Raw genomic sequence first — 18,299 nt, forward strand, 5'->3', positions numbered from 1 at the left:
TCTCAGTTCTAATTAACATTGCCACTGGTTGCTGTGGTACTTTATTAAAGTCACTGCTGTTTAGTAAATCAGAGATTCTCCAGAGGGTGATTCTTGAAGGCAGTAGAGGACTGGGACTCAAATGCTCATGAAAATAATGGGGAAAAGTGGAACTTACACAAGTAAGTATGGTATTAACAAAAATTCAGATTTCAATCACTGAATCAATCAACAGATAGTTTCCAAGCAGCTTATCCCACTCTGTAATGGTTTCTGGAAAGAAACACACCCACATACGCCATAAATAAGCTACGTAAAACATGGTCTCTGACACTCCAAGATTTTACTGTGTTTCTTTATGACACAAATCTATCAAACATAAATTAATTAGATTATAGTCAAATCTATTATTTTCATTATTATCGACTATTTAGTGTACATTTAGTATCATTTAGAGAATAGAAAATTAGCGTGGGCTTGAAAAACGTTGGTTGGCTTAATGGGAAACATTAAGTCTTAAACCCAGATTACGTCACGTCTTTAAAAAAATCATTGTTATTATCATTAATTAAGAAGAAATATAAACAGAGAACTTTCCACGTGGGCTAAAGAAGATGAACAAACGCTGAGGGGACCTCTCCTGACTTGGCCAGACTGACTGAAGGAGCATTTTGAAAGTAAACTCAGAAAGCCTTGGATTTACCCCATATGGAGTGATCTTAAAAAGACCTCAACTTCTCTGTGTTCAGCTTTGTGTGTTTCTGCTGTTCTGAGAGGGTCCACCAAGGGACGCAAACTGAGATGCCCAGAGGACAGGCAGGTCACGCTAGCGAGTATATTAGGAGAGGTGCCTCCTGCAAAACACACATACTTTGCTTGCACATTACACACATAGGAATGTTTTTTCCTCCCACAAAGGAAATATTTTCCCCGTTTTTCTTGAAACTTGAAGCTCTTTTGTTCTAAGAGCTAATATTTCTAAGAGTTCTAACATTTCCACATTTGATAGAAGCATAGGTAGGGAGAAATATTTCTCCATTGCAAAGAAAATCTATTGCAAACTGACAAACATCAGGACCAAATGATGGAAATGCAGGTGACCTGGAAACCTCAGGGGCACCTCAAGGGAATAGAAGCTACTCAGCACCAGCTGATGCTCAGCATGAGAAATGCTCACCCTGAATTCCCAGCTTTAATGCTATTATGTGTAATCTTCCAATTTTTAAATATGGCTCAATTTTCAAAAACATTGAATCAAATAATTTGCTTCATCTGGCTGAATAAAACCTAAAGGCTGTCAATTTCCATTTTCTGTTTTGTAACATCAAGCAATGACCATTCAGTGGAGGCATGAATTTGACCCTGAAGCAAAGAGAGGTTGGGTTATGGCAGAAGCAACAGGTGCCGGTAGACATCTGCCCTCCTCGCTTTTGTTTTCCAGAAACTGTAGCTCCTTGAGAAGGTTATCCTAAGGATATACTAAGGGTAGAAGTGGGGATTAGAGAGAGAGGCACACGGCCTTAGACAGTCAAGAAGGCAGTAAGAATTTCTTAACTCTGAAAGAGGAACAGAGGTCTGGCAATCCATGACCAGTAAGGACCAGCAGCCTAATCCTTCACAGCATCCTTCCCAGCACCTCACATCCTTCAAAGTGTCACAGCCTCTGATTGAGAGGGAGGATGGGGGGTAGAGTTGGAATGGGGCTTCCAGTGAGGCTAGATTTTATGCTTTATGATTCCAGCCTCTAAAATATGGAATTCTATACTTTAAGGGGCTCCTTATGCTTGGAAAACAGACTCCCCACGATAACCAGTGTGGGCTGAATACTACAAGGGCCATCTGGTATATTCTGCTCTGCAGAACAGTTCTGGGCCTTTTCACATCCCATTGCAGGGAAGCATTTTTGACCGCCATTTGTGAGTCAGCCCTTCATATCCACGAAAGTCCTCTGCACACAAGTTCAGAGAAGTGAAAAACAGATACGGATTTAATTTCATTTAAAGAAAACAAAGAAATGTGCCATTTCTTGCACATCACATTTGTGGAGTAAATTTTCTTCTAATTATAAATGCATGCATACAGTATAATATGGTGGTTGAGTACTGAGGTTTGGGCATCTGGCAGATCTGGATTTAAATCTGGATTCTGATTTTTATTAGTGATGACATTGGCGTGTCCCTTCATCTCTCTGAGATTCATCTATAAAAGATGGATGGTAATTGTACTAACTCATAGATATTATTAAGAATTAAAGGTGAGAATTAAATGAGATAACATATAAACACACTTAGCATGGTGTCTGGAACACAGTAGTAAATAAACACTAGTCATCACTATGATTCCAGACACCTTTGCAGATACCTTTGCAGCAGAGCTGAGAGATCAGTGGTCTGGGGTAATAAAGGAACATTTCCTATAAGTAGTGGCATTTGAGCTGAGCCCGGAACAAGCAGAATTGCAACAGAGAAGATAGCAAGAGAAGTGCAGCGAAAGGAGTCAAGAGTTGTTTTGCTGGGGATGGTGAGAACTCTGGCTCCAACATGGCTGTTAGTGCACCCACACCTTAACCTATGGTTCTTAAGATATTTTCTGCTCTAATTCATATTCTAATCACATCTTTGAAGATTGGGAAGATCACAAAGATGTTAGGATATTAGCCACAGGCCCACGAGTGGGTACCTGGGAAGGAGATCTGGCAGAATGGGGCCATTTAATCTAAGCAACAGAAAACTGGGACTCAGCAGAGGGAAGCGCGATTGAGTCCAAGAGTGCAGTCTTTGAAACTAAATTTTCATCAGTTGATTTATAAGAAACATGCTCTCCTCTTGAAAATTATGAAACATATTTACTGTACTTTACTTGATAACGCTGGGATGACTGGCTAACTTTGCTGATAAACCTCCTGCAACTATAACTCAGAATTTGTGATTCAGCCCTTCATATCCAAGCAAAGTGCCATGCACACAGGTTTAAAGAGGTGAAAACAAGAGAGCAGCACAGAATTGGGCAGCCTAACTGAAAATTGTGGAAAAGTATGACAATATTTCCTGACAAACCATAATAGATCTATATAGTTCCCTTTTTTGTCTTTTTAAATGCACATAAGCCATCCTTTACAATAATGTTAGTAAATTAATACTTTGGTGGTAATGACCTGAGGAAATTACACAACACTACTGTGCCTGAGTGTCTCTATCTTTGTAGAAAAAAATGAAGGAAATCTTACCGTGTACGTCATTATGAGGATTAAATAAAAAAATGCATAGGAATGCCTAGCACAAGGCTGGTTTATAATAACTAGTAGACCAAACTTTACTCTGTTCTCATTCAATTTTACTGACAAAATTTTTCTAGGATCAAGACTGAACGTTTCCTTTAGAAAGCCCAGTTCATTGCAAATATGATATAAGGCGTTCTTTAGCTACACACTTTATAACTGGCCATAGGACCACTATTAGTGGACGTCCCGTGCTTCATTTATTAGTGCATTTTCCAATAAAGATTTTAGGCCAGGGTGACTGCCATTGTTGGATTCTCTTGCGTCTACATTTATGAAATTTAGAGAAAGGATCAGGCGGAGACTTTAAGACTTGTTTGCTGCATTATACACAGTTATCAAGAAGTAATCTTAATCTCTCACACTCTTTCTGTTCTGCTTGGTAACAATGAATGGGATTTAAAATCGTGTTGGCAAGGATGTGGGAATTACAAGAAAATGTTGATAAGCACAGAGGTACACATTTTCTTTAATAAATACTCAACTTGACATTCATTCACCTATTAATTCAGTCATTCATTCCCTTCGTGTCTGTTTTCTAACAAAATTTATTCGGCATCTACTTTGTACTATGCAGGAACTAGATGTTGGGGTGCAGGGCATGCAAGGGCAATACTGTAGACTAGAACTGCATCCCCAGAGATTACAGTCCAGCAGGCAAGACAGAAAATAAAAATTATAAATGTTATGCGGGGGAAGTGCTGGACACAATCATATGATTTATTCTCTGGCTAAAAGGAAGGTAATTCAGACAGGCTTCCTGGAGAAAGTGATATTAAATTTGATACTAGCAGGACAAGTAGGAGACAAGCACATAAGAGGGGACAGAAGTGCAGATGAAAAGATTTACTTTTAGAACCTGATTAGTATTAAACATTTTAGTATACAGGCATATATTTTATTTTATTTTATTGTGCTTCACTATATTGCACTTCGCAGATAGTGTGTTTTTTACAAATTGAAAGATTGTGGCAACCCTGTGTTGAGCAAGTGTATTGGCGCCATTTTTCCAACAGCATTTGCATTTTTAAGCAATAAAGTATTTTGTATTTAAGATATGTGCATTTTTTTAAGATGTAATGCTATTGCACACTTAACAGACTACAGTATAGTGTAAACATAACTTTTACATGCACTGGGGAAGCAAAAATTTGTGTGACTTGCTTGATTATGATAGTCACTTCACTGAAGTGGTCTGGAACCAAACCTGCAATGTCTCTGAGGTATGCCCATGGCTATACAATTCCCAAATTATGTCCTCTTCTCTTTCTTCCAGTTCACCATGTGGCCTGGCTCCTTTGGGTTGCTGAGTTTGCAGTAATGGTCCCAACTACTCCCCTCTCACTGGATCCACACTCTTTGCAATATGCTTTCATAACTCCTTATCAAGAAGTAAGGTCTGTTTCCTACCCCTTGAATCTGGGCTGGCCTTGTGTCTTGCACTGACCTATGGAATGAGATGGAAGTGACTGTGTGTCAGTGCTGAGCCTCAGCCTCAAGAGGCCATGAATGCTTCCACTTGCTCTTTCCTAACCCTACTACCACCACGTAAACAAATTTGAGGTAGCCTGTTGGAGAATGAGATACATGTGGAGGAAAGCCAAGAGTCCCCAGCCTACAGCCAGCCAACCCCCAAATGTGAGAAAGCACAGCACAAAATAGCAGAAATACCTCCTTGACCCATAGCTGACTGCAGATGCACGAGTGAGCCCAGCCAAGACCAGAAGAAGCATCTGACCCAGGCTCATGAACAAAATTTAAAATGAGTGTCATTTTAAGTCACTGAGTTGGGGTGTAGTGTGAAATAATTAACTGATATAGATGGCATGGTCTGTTTGAATATGGCTGGTTTTCCTTCAAATGGAAATGCTTTTTTATTATTATTATATAAGTAGAGCATGCTCATTGAAAAACAGTCCAAGTAAAAAGTGAAAATCCACCTTCCCATCTCTTGCTTCACCATCCCGCTTTTCAAAGCATCGTTTTTTCACTGTCGTGGTTTCACCATTTAGGGCCTGTGTACTGAGAGAGCCTGTGAGTTCTTTGTTATAGTGTTCGTTTTTATTATGCAACAGGAACAACAAACCAATCTGGTAGACTTCAGGCCTCCGCTGTAATTTGTGCTTCGCTGTAGGATATTGACTAACTTCCTGCTTGGCTCCACCGCAGCCCCAGGCAGCTGTGGGCTTCAGCGTCTACGACCCTCAAGGCTGTCATTCTCTACAGCCAGCTCAGGCACCAGAAGACAATTCCCCACATCTGCTCTCCTTCGCTGTCATAATTGGGTGCTTGGTTATTTCCTCAGGGAGCAGTGGCAGATCCTGTTGCTAGGTTCTGCTCACGATTTTCACACTCCAGAGTGTAACTCTCCCTCTCTGAATTCTAGTAGTAAACACATAACAGAATTCTCATTTGGAGAATCTTTGGAGAGTAATGTAAGTCATCTCCCTAATACCCCACTTTTATTTCTCTGTGGAAAACTGGGACTTCTGCCTGCTAGAATTTGTGTTCACCAGAGAAATAGTTTCATTTGTATTTCTCCTGATGCTGATGATACGGCTTGGAGAAACAACCAGAAAAAAAGAACTTGGAGTGAGTTAACCATTTTAAATAGCCAAAATGTGTCTTTACAGGATTTGAATGTAAATAAACAGGGGATAAAATGCAGAAGGCTAATTGCAAAATGATAGAAGGTAATTACTCTCACACTCCAAGGCAAAAAGCTAGACCACAGAAGCAGAACTTGCAAAAGAAGTGGTCAAAATGAATTTTGTTGTCCTTACCTGAACTCCCATCTCTAGACTAGGAAAGCCGTTAGTGACTGAGAGGCTAGAGACTAGATATTAGAAAGACTTTGAGGTTGACTTTGTGCATGTGTGAGTGTGTGTGTCTGTGTGTGTGTGTGTGTGTGTACATGATAAGTTTCCTTCCCGATCAAGGAGAGATGAGAAGTCAAGTGTCTCCCCGAGTAGAAAATCAAGTGAGAGAAACTTTAATGTGACTCCCTGGAAACGTTGTTGTTTATTTCTAGTCATTGAGAGGACACAGCTAAAAAAAAAGTGTAAGAGGTGAGCTGAATGGCCTGTGACCACAGAGCAGAAAGCTGCTTGGCAAGTTGCTCTCCAGCCGCCGATGATGGGTTAAAGATGTGTGGAAAGTGTGTTTCCCATGGACCAGATTAGGCCATGGAGAAAAGCTCTGGAGGTGGCTTAGGTTCTGTGACTGCCTGGAGTGGCAAGGACTCTGCAGGACATAGCTCAAGGTGCACTACAGGATGCTCAGTGGGCAAACAGGCAGGGGATCTCCAGGGAGAGATGGCCAGTCATGGGAGGCATTCAGGACATACTTGAAAGTACCCCAAAAACACAGTTGTTCACTTCTCTTCCCTTCCCTGCTATGGCCAGAGTGTGAGACACACCAGTTCATGCTAGTGCCAGTCAAGAAGACTTTCCCTGCCTCCTCACCTCTCTCCGCTCCATCTACCCTGGGCCTTGTGTGGGTAGACATGGTGGGACCAAGTTGAGGGCAGAGGGGTAAGAACCTGAGACAAGGCAAAGAGAGAGAGGCTGTCTCCTCTGTGTGCCAGGAGTGAGCCTAAATTGGGCCAGGAGAGAAGCGTTCCTTGAAATAAAGTTCAAAATTATAATTAATGTAAGGAACAAGGTGTTTAAAGTATGACTTCAGTGAGACTTTCTGTGACTTGAAGAAACTGAAGGAGTTTTAATTATCAAAATGTAAAGGAAAGTTCTGGGACTTGGGTTAGGGTTTATCCACAGGGTAAGAAAGAACTGGCACCCGCAAAGCAGGTGGGAACTGGTTTGTGGGGAGAGAAAAATATCATTGTTTTCAGATCACATCTAAGATCCTCTGTGTTCAAATTAATAGTTAAATACACAAGCTTGAAGAAGACAGAGTCTGATCTAATTACGAAATTTGCTCTAAGATTATTGCAAATTATATTTAAATTGAGTTATGGAATTTAAGTTTATCACCTTTGTAGATTATCTGTGGCCCATTTAAAATAATGCATTCTATTTAAATACAATGCGTTAGCTTATAAAATACTATTAAAAGTGCTATTTTGGGGCTGGCCCGGTGGCATAGCAGTTAAGTTTGCAGTTTGCATGAACCACCCAGGGTTCGCCAGTTCAGATCCTGGGTGTGGACCTATGCACCACTTATCAAGCCATGCTGTGGCAGCATCCCACATATAAAGTAGAGGAAGATGGGCATGGATGTTAGCTCAGGGCCACTCTTCCTCAGCCAAAAGAGGAGGATTGGTAGCGAGAGTTAGCTCAAGGCTAATCCTCCTCAAAAAAAAAAAGTGCTATTTCATTTGATCTTCACAAAAACATGCACATCTGTGGCCTGGTATTATGATCTGTGAACGTATGAAAACAGAAACCAATTTAAGTGGCTAAGCGTTTATTTGGGTTCAAAGAGTTGTGATTCTGGAAGCACAGATTCAGATAGAAATCCAAATAGTATCCCACAAAGGAGTAAAAGTCAGGGGATTTTAAAGGCAAAGAAGGGAGGTTATATTACAAAGAATTTTAACTGGGTTGGAGGCAGAGAGCTAGTCTTGTCTAATCATTGATTGACTATTGATTCTGTCTTCAGGAAGTCCACCATCCTCAGTCTTTGTGATCAGGATGTCTGTTCTCCTCCTGACTTTTCAAACAATTGCTTGTAAAATAATTGCCATTTTGGCCCAGCCTAAGTTTCAAGACAGCAAAGCAGTGCCTCTGGAAAGGCAGCTCTGACTCCATTTTAAAATGGTTCCATTCTGGTCAGTTTTGACAGATCTGATTTTTTAGGTGACCAACTGAAGCTCAAGAGGAATCAATTCAATTGCCCAGACTCATTGGTAAGTAGTAGATTCTAATCAAGAAAGGAATTTCAGGCTTCTGACCCATGGTACATCTCTCTCTTCCCATGATTTCATTAGGTTAAGTTTCCCTATTTCCACCTCCACGCTCACGAATTCATTCATTTATTGATCTGTGTTTCTCAGTATAATATTATCAAGCATTGAGCATGTGCCAGTAGGGGAGGTGGCTATTAATCACAAAAGTGAAAAATGTAATTATAATCTGTGACGAAACCACTGAGGAAAATGACACTGCACTCCCTCCACACTGGACGACATCCTGAGGACTTGGAAACTGAGATCTCAGGTGGATTAGGAGAAAGGACAATCAAAGGAGAGGACCCAGGAGGGGCAGTGACCCTTTACAGGAGGGCGTGTGTGGATGAGTGGCTGAAAGGAGGACAGGGAGCAAGAGAGTGTGGTGACAGGGGAAGCCGCGAGCCTGGCATGGCTATGCTGAGCTGGCCACATCGTGATTCGCGTCTTACCTAAAAATGACAGGAAGCCACTTATGGATTTTCAACTCCCGAGACTTTAAACTCAGGGATCAGATTTACAAAGTCAGCTAATGTATTATCATCCCAAATGAAGAGAAACAGAATTATGAAGATAGATGTGCTGCCCCAAATAACCTGCCTTGTAAATCCAAAGAAGAAATGTTTTCTCTGCTCTCTAGCCCATGAAATTTCTCTCTTCCTATAAGCAACTGAAAGGTGTCTGTAAATGATTGTTTCATATATCTAAAAATTAATTCTTGAGCACCTGAGCAATCATGTCACACATGTGCTTTTTTCTCCCTTAAAAATAGCAACATCCTGTGTGCTTGTCTTTCTCTGGTTCAGTCATTTACTCATTCAGCAAACCTGGGAGATCCCTGTTTTGAGCTGGACACTGTGAGGTGATGACAGATGACCTCTGCTGTCAAGGAGCTTATGTTTGCCTATGATGGGGCTTGATATTTTATAGCAAGAGGACATTATTGTCCTTGATTCACTGAGAGGACACGGGACTTTGTTTTCTAGTAGTTTGTAGGGTTTCTCTAAACTATATTCTTTTCTGAATTTTTTTTCTGTAAGATGGTTGGTTTAAGTTATGACAGCAATGTAGAATCAAGGAATTTGGTAATATTAACTGATGTGTGTGTGTGTGTGAGTGTGTGTGTTATATATAAAGCCGCTCATGAGTTTTAAGCTTGGGTCTTATGTGATCCGCTTTGCAAAGTCAGCTAACTTATTATCATATACTATATATAACTATGTGTATGAGTGTATATAGACACCCATACACACATACAGTGTCTTAAACTTGATTTCTCCCAAAACATGCATAAACCATGACATTGTATATAATATTAGATACCCTGAACTCTGCTGGAAAAAAATGCAACTTGGTAGTAATTTCATTCTTCTTAGAGAAATTCTGAATTTCCAACTACTATCTAATTCTCTTGGGGAAAAATAATTAACCAGATACAAACAATTCAGATAGTGCAGAGGGTGCCTTCACCTATTTGGCTCTCAATAGATTAATCCTGTTTGAGAACCAAGATGGCAATATTCTGGCTTGAATTTTGACTGTACTGCCAGCTCCTGTGTCTTTCACTGCAGGAACGTGGCCCCACCCTGTGTCCTCTGGAAGGGGTCCACCCTGACATTGCTCCTAGTTGGCCGCAGTTGACTTTCTTTGGAAAGGCCCTGTGGGTACGCTGCACCAACAGTATTCACAAAGAATGCCCTTTATGTTTCTGTGAAAAGTCATAGGGACGTTACAAAAAAGAACGGTTCTGTCTGACTAATGCTGGGCCTTTACAGAGCCTACTTCTGGAAGCTTGTAAGCAGACCTGACCACATATCAAATTGTATTTGCACTGCCATCTACTGTCCAAGACAGGAACTGCCATTTCCCCCTCGATTTTTTTTGTTGTTAAATTTCATTGAAGTCTGGTCAATGTATTTTTGCCTTTTTGCTAGAAACTTGGGAAAGATGAAGAAATGGAAGAAAATGCTTCTTCAAGTGAGAAATGTACAAATAATTCATCTTTTACACTGGGCTTCGTTCTTTAACATAGGGTTTAAAATAATTCATTTAATAAATACACATGAGTCCTTATCAGGGATTGGTTATCATGTTTCCCAGGGGAAATATAGTGGGGAATGAGAGAGAGGGATGGCTCCTGTCCTCACAGAGCAGACAGTTTAGTAAAGGAGGGAAAGGAAGGAAGGGAGAAGGCACAAGGACACCAGGCCGAGTGGAGTGGCATGATTAAAACCGTAGAGTAGGAGAAGGTGCAGAGCTTTTGGAGAATTTAATGCCACATGGCAGGAATAAGACTGCAGATGAGGCTGGTTATGTAAGCTGAGCCATGCGTGCCATTATGAGGAAGCAATTGAGACTTCATTATATTATAAGCAGAGGAGCTGAGAGATTGTATTTGCCTTTAAATAATAAAAATAGCTAACATTTCTTGAGGTCTTGTGACATACTGGTCACTGCAGGGAAATCTACATTTATTATTTAATTCTTTTTTTTTTTTTTAAGATTTTAAAATTTTTCCTTTTTCTCCCCAAAGCCCCCGGTACATAGTTATATATTTTTAGTTGTGGGTCCTTCTAGTTGTGGCATGTGGGATGCCGTGTTATCATGGCTTGATGAGTGGTGCCATGTCCGCGCCGGGGATCCAAACCAGCGGAACCCTGGGCCACTGAAGCAGAGAAGGCGAACTTAACCACTCGGCCATGGGACCAGCCCTCTCTTATTTAATTCTTACAATAATTTTATGAAGTAAGTACCTTTATTTCTCCCATTTACCTGTGAACAAACTGAAGCTTACAGAAGTCCTTCAAGCAAATTGCCCATGGTCGTCCAGCTAGTAAAAGGTGAGAGTTTGGCAGCCTTCCTGCAAAGATAGACCTCTTTCCCAGTAGCTCCAGTAAAAGTATGAAGGCAGCTGTCATTGACTGATGTGGGTCACATGTCCCCTCCTGAACCAATAAGGGAGGCCAAGGCGGATAGAATGACTGACCTGAGTCATGTGACCACTTCTGGCGCTGGAGCTGGAGTCAGCCCCTACTGTGGGAGCATAAGAACTGAGATTACTGGTAATGTTATTCTCCAAAGGAAATTCAAACTACTATTCCAGGAAAAAGAGGAAACGTATCTGGATAGGTGAAAATGACAGATGACCATTAGCACTCCTAAATTTTATTTTTAAATAAATTTTTGTCACGCCTAGCCATTTACTGTTAAAACTTTTACCAACAACTTTAGGAAATTTTAGCAAATAGCAAACTTGAGTTATGCATAATCCTACCAACCTTGTTACAAAAATAAAGCACAAAAAGCAGACCAGAAAGGAAGAGTAAAAGGACCTTAGTAAACCAGCTCATGGTCAATCAAGTGTATTTTTGAGGTCACTTCAATTGTTCCAACAGATATGGATTATGAACATCAAAGAGTCAATGAATGAATCTTGGAGCTTGCTGCTTCTTATAAATGATGAAAAAGTGCCCTGAGAATTTGGGTGGTTTCCCTTGGGTCTCACAGGCAGGTGATAGTTTTTCTTGGACACTGCCATAGAGAATTTTCTAGGGCAGCATTTCACAACTGGTGGTCTCCAAATTCCCTGGAGTTTTCAAATGTTTTCGCATGTTTTTTGTGATTCCACATGGTATTTTCTTCTGTTTCACTTTTTGTTTTTTAAATACTCCACTGGCAAATTATTTGTATAAAAAGTTACCTTTTTAAGAGAACTCTTTGGGGAGTCATATCTATATGAAGCAATGGTTCTCAAACTCTTCAGTCTCAGAACCCCTTATGTTCTTAAAAACTATTGAGAATCTCTTTATTTGGGTTAAATCTAACAATATTTACATAGTAGAAATGAAAACCGAGAATTAAAAAATTATCTGTTCATTAAAACCAAAAAACTCTTTATATGTTAACGTAAATATTTTTATTCATGAAAATTAACTGTGTTTTCCAAAACTGTAACAATTGGTGAGCAGATTGACATTGCTTTACGTTTTTGCAAATCTCTTTAATGTCTGACAATAGAACATAGATTCTCATATCTGCTTTGGATTCAAACTGTGATATGTTGCTTTGGTCGAAATATATGAAGGAAATCTGGCCTTATACAGATGCATAGTTGAAAAGGGAGGAATATTTTAATAACCTTTTCATATAATTGTGGATATTCTTCTTTAATACTCTTCCCAAACTCAACGATAGCAGTTTCGTAAGGGTTAGTTACATGTTAATAAACTTATCGTGCTCTGTTACATTAAAATCCATTGTTTTATCTTGCACTTTAAATGTATCTTTTACCCACGCATGATTTATAACATCGTGCTTTCAGAAAATTTCAGTTCACTAAGTCACGCAAATCTTCCATATGTTGACACATTTCATTATAAAAATCAATACCGCACATTCATTAATATCACCACTGATCTCGTAAGAAAAGTCTTTAAATATTAGGATGCTGTCAGGCTCACAGTGGCGAATACAAGTTTTTCACAGTTTTAATTTTTGCTTGAAAGCTCAAATTTATCATTGTCAACAAATACTTCCAGTTGTCTTCCTAAAAGCAATAAGCTCACTTCATTCATTTTTGAAAAAGTGTCTGCCAAATACCCAAGTCTGTGTAGCAGTGAAAAATATATAATTTCTAAGATAGTTTGGTGCTATTGCTTTGATGTGCTAAGGTAACAACAGGTTTATCCAGCATTGTTTTTGGACTTTGAGTGCATTTGTCAACACAGTGAAAAAAACAATTAGTGTCTTGGTTAGTATTTTTACGAAAATAGTTTTGACCTCATGTCCCCATCACCCCAAAGGCTCTTAGAGCTCTCCAGAAGTTCTGTTGTAGAGTGAATAAGCATGGCCATTACTGGAGATCAGAATGAAGTCCCCTGCTGTTGGTGGTCTTATGTTAGTCTCCTTCCTAGACATGTATTGCTTAGTTTATGTCTATAACAAACAGTGGTTCAAGGCAAAAGCATAAAGATGATGACCAAATACAACACGCTATAAGGACCATAAAAATTATAATGTCCGGTCGCATTTTGTCTCGAGATGTTTTCTCTTTAACAAACCACAAAACCAATGGTATAAAGAAGGAAATATTATTAGTATTAAGTCCAGTTTTGATTGTCATTTTTCAGGAATAAAGAGTTTTCACATTAATAAGGTGGATGATGTACAAAATTTAAGCCTGGCATTTCCTTCTTTTTATTTTGTTATTTAGAAGTAAAATATAACATTTTTAAAATAGGTTAAATGTTTTTTGTCATGTATTCTTTCCTAATATTAGGTAATGAAAGGATTTTGTTTTTTTGTTGTTGGTGTTTATTCTGTTTTCGACGCCATAACACAAAGTGAAATTTTTATCCCCGGTAATATATATTTGATCCTGATACAAATCATGATATATCTTTTTGAATTTATATCTTGACAGATGGATTTTCTTTATTTAATGCTTTTAAAGACAATTAAGGAGCACATATTACTTGTTAAATAGATAAAATATGTTGCCTTACACACATGTACTTTAATTCTCTTTCATTGTGAAATAAAGTATTTTTGAAAAAAGCACATTTTCATATTCAACTAAAATGATAAAGATCCTACCGGCATTTCAGAAATTATATATTACAATAAAAAAGGCTGTCAAATTCAAAAAAGCTGTTCATACTGCACAAATACTATGTTGTCATGTAGGAAACCAATGATGTATTGCAGCATCTAGAGCATCCCTACGTAGTAAGCAGTATGATTTATATTCTCTCTACATGTGAAAGTGGAAGGCAAGGAAGAGCCCAGCCCTTCAGATGTTCAGAAGGAATACAATGGGTTCTCCTCACTTCACATACATGTGGTTCTCTTTCTCCTCTATACAACGGGTCCTGTAATTCTCTAAGTCCATCTTGGATCATAAACTCTATCCACCACGTGGCCACCTCACTTTCCTCTGGGTTCTAGATCTTCATAAGAATTCCGGTATTCCCACAAAGAATTACCAATTACTCCAGCATCAATAGTTTTTCTATCTGACCCTTCAGATAATGTGAGGACCTCGGTCCATGACTATATGGTACTGGAAATCATTCAAAGCTACACAAGTCTCAGCCGCCTTCTCAGAGGAAAAAAAGCTGGAGAGAGAGAAGAAAATCGGCTCCCAGGGTAGAGTTTTGCATCTTGCTGATTTTCTTTCTTCATGCCTACAAAGCGATCACAGCAATGATCCGATTTGCTTTATCTTTCAGCATCATAGTGACAATGCGTTGGCCTATAAGCTTCTCGGGGGGTCTATACAAACATTTGATATTGAAAAAAATTGTAACACCAAAATGCCAAAAGAAACTGCCACATGAACGGTTAATGAATATCTAATTAAATCAGTACAAAGTGTGACATTAGGTCATTAGGTCAAGTTAATTAATTGTTAAATTTCGTATTAAAAGAATTCCATTACACTTGAAAACAATTTCTAGATTAGATTGTCTAATCCTGTAAGAATTCCTGAGTTTGCATAATTGCTGTCTAGAAATCATAGCCAGTTGGGAATTAATTGGGTTATTCACAGTTCAATGATTTCAAAGCAAAATTATGAAAATTTATTTAAAGTATATACAGGAAAAATTACATTTAATCTGGGGCATGAGGACATCTTATATGTTTGCTATGATGTGCAATGGAAACTTTAAAACAAAATGTTTGGAATTCCTGGAGATTGTAACATAGTCCTGGCAAAACAGCCGCTTATTACTCAGGCACTGGTTTATCTCAAATAGCATATGTGTTATTTCAAAAAAATGCCTCCCCCGGAAAAGAAAGTAGAGTGCAGCAAGCATACTTTGGTGTATTAAATAAAAGGTCTGTCTGTGACTTCCACGTCACCCTGAGTCATTGATTAGAAACTTCTAGCAGTGTGATTGAGCTGGGAAAGTCAAGTCTCTGCTAGTACTGAAAAATATAGTGTATTAAAAAAAACCCAAGATAGAGAAAAAATATCTCTCTCCAGAATTTGACAGATTTTATGTCTTTGATGTTAGATGAAAGTGTTTCCTTTGGTGAAAATGCATGAATCTCTTATTGTTGTGTGGATACAGAGCTTGAGAACAGTCATTTGTCTTTGTTTTCCGAAAGTGAAGAGAACTCCAGTACTCACCATAATAGCAGTGGAAACCTTGGAGATTATCCTGTAACCATAACAAGGAATATAATCCTAAAGAGAAATCCAGTTCACCTACAGGGAAGATGAGAAATGACTATCGTGAAAAAAAAGCAATGAAAGATTGTATCCAATAAGAATAAAAAGAAAGAACTAACTATTAAGTAACAAAGCCCAAGGGGTACTTAATAAAAATTTTAAGATCATGCTGCTACTACCCTGAAACATGGCATGATAATATCTTGACAATGCTTTATTTCAAGGAGTTAAAGTTTCTGTCTTCTTCCTTTCTCTTTTTTCCTTTTCTTTCTTCTTTCTTTTTCTTTCTTTCTTCCTTCCTTTCTTTCTCTTTCTTTCTTTCTTTTTCTCCCTGTCTCTGTCTCTCTCTCCCTTTTTCTCTCTCTCTCCTTCTCTCTTCCTCTTTCTCTCTCTCTCCCTCTCCCCTTGTCTCCCTGCCTCCCTCTCTCCTTCTGCTTCCTTCAGTCCTTCCTTCCTTCTTTCCATTCTTCTATTCTTCCTTTTCCTTTCTGTCCCTCTCTCTCTTTCTTGTTCTCTTTACATTTGATCTTCACTGAAATTGCACAAACAACATTAACTTTTACTTCTGGAATGGTTAGTGACGGAGTTTACAAAGGAAGTTTATGAGTTCTTCCTTGGGTGTGGGAAGAACAGATGTCTTCTAGTTCATAATTAATCTCTTAATGGAATGAGTTTTTTTGAGAGGAGGAAAGCTCTCTTAGATCTCTTTTGAGGCATATGTCAATTGTTTTTCATCCCCCAAAGCCTTGGCAGTTTTTATATTAGCAAAATTCAGGAGGAAAACTTATTATTAGTGCCGTGGCTCCCAAGCCTCAGTATTTAAGGCTCAAAGCACAGTGTATTTCCAAAGGTAAGTGCGTTGGACAGTTTAACTTTGATGTCACGGTCCTAGAGAATCTCTAAGAGGCTTGGTTATAACCAGGATCTTTTCTAGGATTTTCAAGACTTCTTCAGACAGTTCCTTTGGCCAGAGAAACCTTGGCAAATCCAACATCATAAGGACTTGTTTCACCAACCTGGTTCCACAAACACTATGATAGATTCCAAATTCATTTAAGTTAAGGACCATGTGAAACGGAAAGAAGAGCCAAAATGAGCATGATAAAGATAAACAAAAACCTCACAATTTAAAAAATGGCCCTATGATACGATACCATTAAGCTGCAACATTATGGAGTGTGTGTGTACACACGTAAGTATGTGTATGTTTTCGTCTGCCTGTGTGTGAATGTGTACATAATGGATTTATGGCAATATTCTCAGCCTGCTGCTGCAGGTGAGGTCATAGCCCATATGAGCCATACTGGGATTTGGCAGTTGACCCCTGGGTGACCTGACCTTAGAGGTAGCCCACAGGGTATTTGGCTAGTAGTGTAAACTGACATGTGTAACCTGTGGTTAGTGGTTAATATTGCAGTGCCTAAGGGGGCTTGATGCACCAAAACATGATCTGGACTGCTGTCCAATGAGGGTAAAGCAAGGCCTTTTCAGGTCATGATGAAATTGGGAGTTTGCTTGGATTTTGGTAAGGCCCAGTCTGTGCGTTGGAGATATCAGTATCTATGTTGGAAAGAAGCTGATTAAGTCAGAATCTGACTGGAAACCTAGCAGGGGAGATTAATCCGTAGGTACATTGGGTAATATAAAAAGCATTTGATTATGTCACTCAGCAGATAATCCCTTCAACATAAACTTGAAAATAACCTTACAGTAAAGAAATACTATTTGCCATCCTTTCCTAGGAAAAATATTGAATTTTCTCACTCCTTGTGACTAAATGTGCTACCACAGTAAAGAGATATATGGAAACATTGGCTCATTATGAAAACATGCCAACCAGGATTCTGATCGATGCTTTACCCACTATTTTGTATAGTAAAAGATGATTCCCTAAGGTACTCAAGAATTTATGCCTCCTGGAAATGAAGTTAATGTCTAAGTTACAGTGATAGTTTATCTATGTCATCGTACGATATATTTAAACACCTTTCAAGAGTGGGTGGGTAGATAATAGAAACACCTGCACCAAACTTGAGGAGAATTTCTGGAACCCAAAACCTCCTCTGAAATGGACCCTAGAAGGTCTCGTACCCTTGAATGGGAGTCGCTGCCTTAGTGAGTACGGGAGCCAAGCCTTGAACCCCACCTTAGAGCATGTTCTGGGTTACCTTACGTGCCTCTGTTTGCTTTTAGAAGTTTCATTGACCTTTTCCAGGTTAACTTGAGTGTCTTCAGTGGAAGAAAAATACATATTAATTGAACGCTTACTACAACATAAACGTTCAAAGCCACAGCAAGCTGTGCAAACTCTCTATCAGTGCTAAGGCCATTCAGAAGAAAGAATCAGGATGCGTGACAATAGAAGTACATGTTGAACTAGGTCTTAGAAAGTAGGTGAGATTTGGTTTGATGAAAGCCCATGCATGGGAACACCTTGAGGTGAAGGAGTGTCAAATGTGGAGCCTGAGAGGGGCGACTGAGTTGTATTGTTCTGGGGAGCAGAGCACGGTGGAAAATAGAGTGGCTCTAACCAGATGGGGTCAGATCACAGGGGACCTTCGAAAATTAGTCGGACGATTTTGAAGTTTTTATCACATGGAATGTAGAATAATTGGAAATTTTTGAACAAGTTAGGTGACCTAAAAGTAATCTAGGAAGCTCAGTCTGACATCGTGTCCAAGTTAGTTTTGAGCAGAGAGATTATGGGGACTAGCAAGGTGGTTTCTGATCTATATATAATGATAAATATATTAATGTATTCTGATAAATAAATAAATATCCCAAGTTGTTGAAGACCAAACTTATGATGGCATCAGTGAATTGAGATAAATACAGAAGCCATTTCAAAGTAAAAAGAAAATTTCCAACAAGACTAATTTTATATAAAGAGAAGAAGAAAGCTCTGAACTTAAAAAGTACAAGATTTGGACCCTAAGCCTCTGAGAAAGTGGAGGTGATAT

The 18,299-nt window shown here is 39.0% G+C and overlaps 1 protein-coding gene across 9 annotated transcripts in view; it reads left to right on the forward strand.

Annotated features, from left to right (window-relative positions):
* The window catches only part of NYAP2 (neuronal tyrosine-phosphorylated phosphoinositide-3-kinase adaptor 2), a 257,163-nt gene that overhangs the window by 189,852 nt on the left and 49,012 nt on the right, over window positions 1-18,299 (forward strand). The window lies entirely within an intron of this gene.

This window comes from Equus caballus, chromosome 6, assembly GCF_041296265.1.
Source record: "Equus caballus isolate H_3958 breed thoroughbred chromosome 6, TB-T2T, whole genome shotgun sequence".
NCBI classification, from domain to species: Eukaryota; Metazoa; Chordata; class Mammalia; order Perissodactyla; family Equidae; genus Equus; species Equus caballus.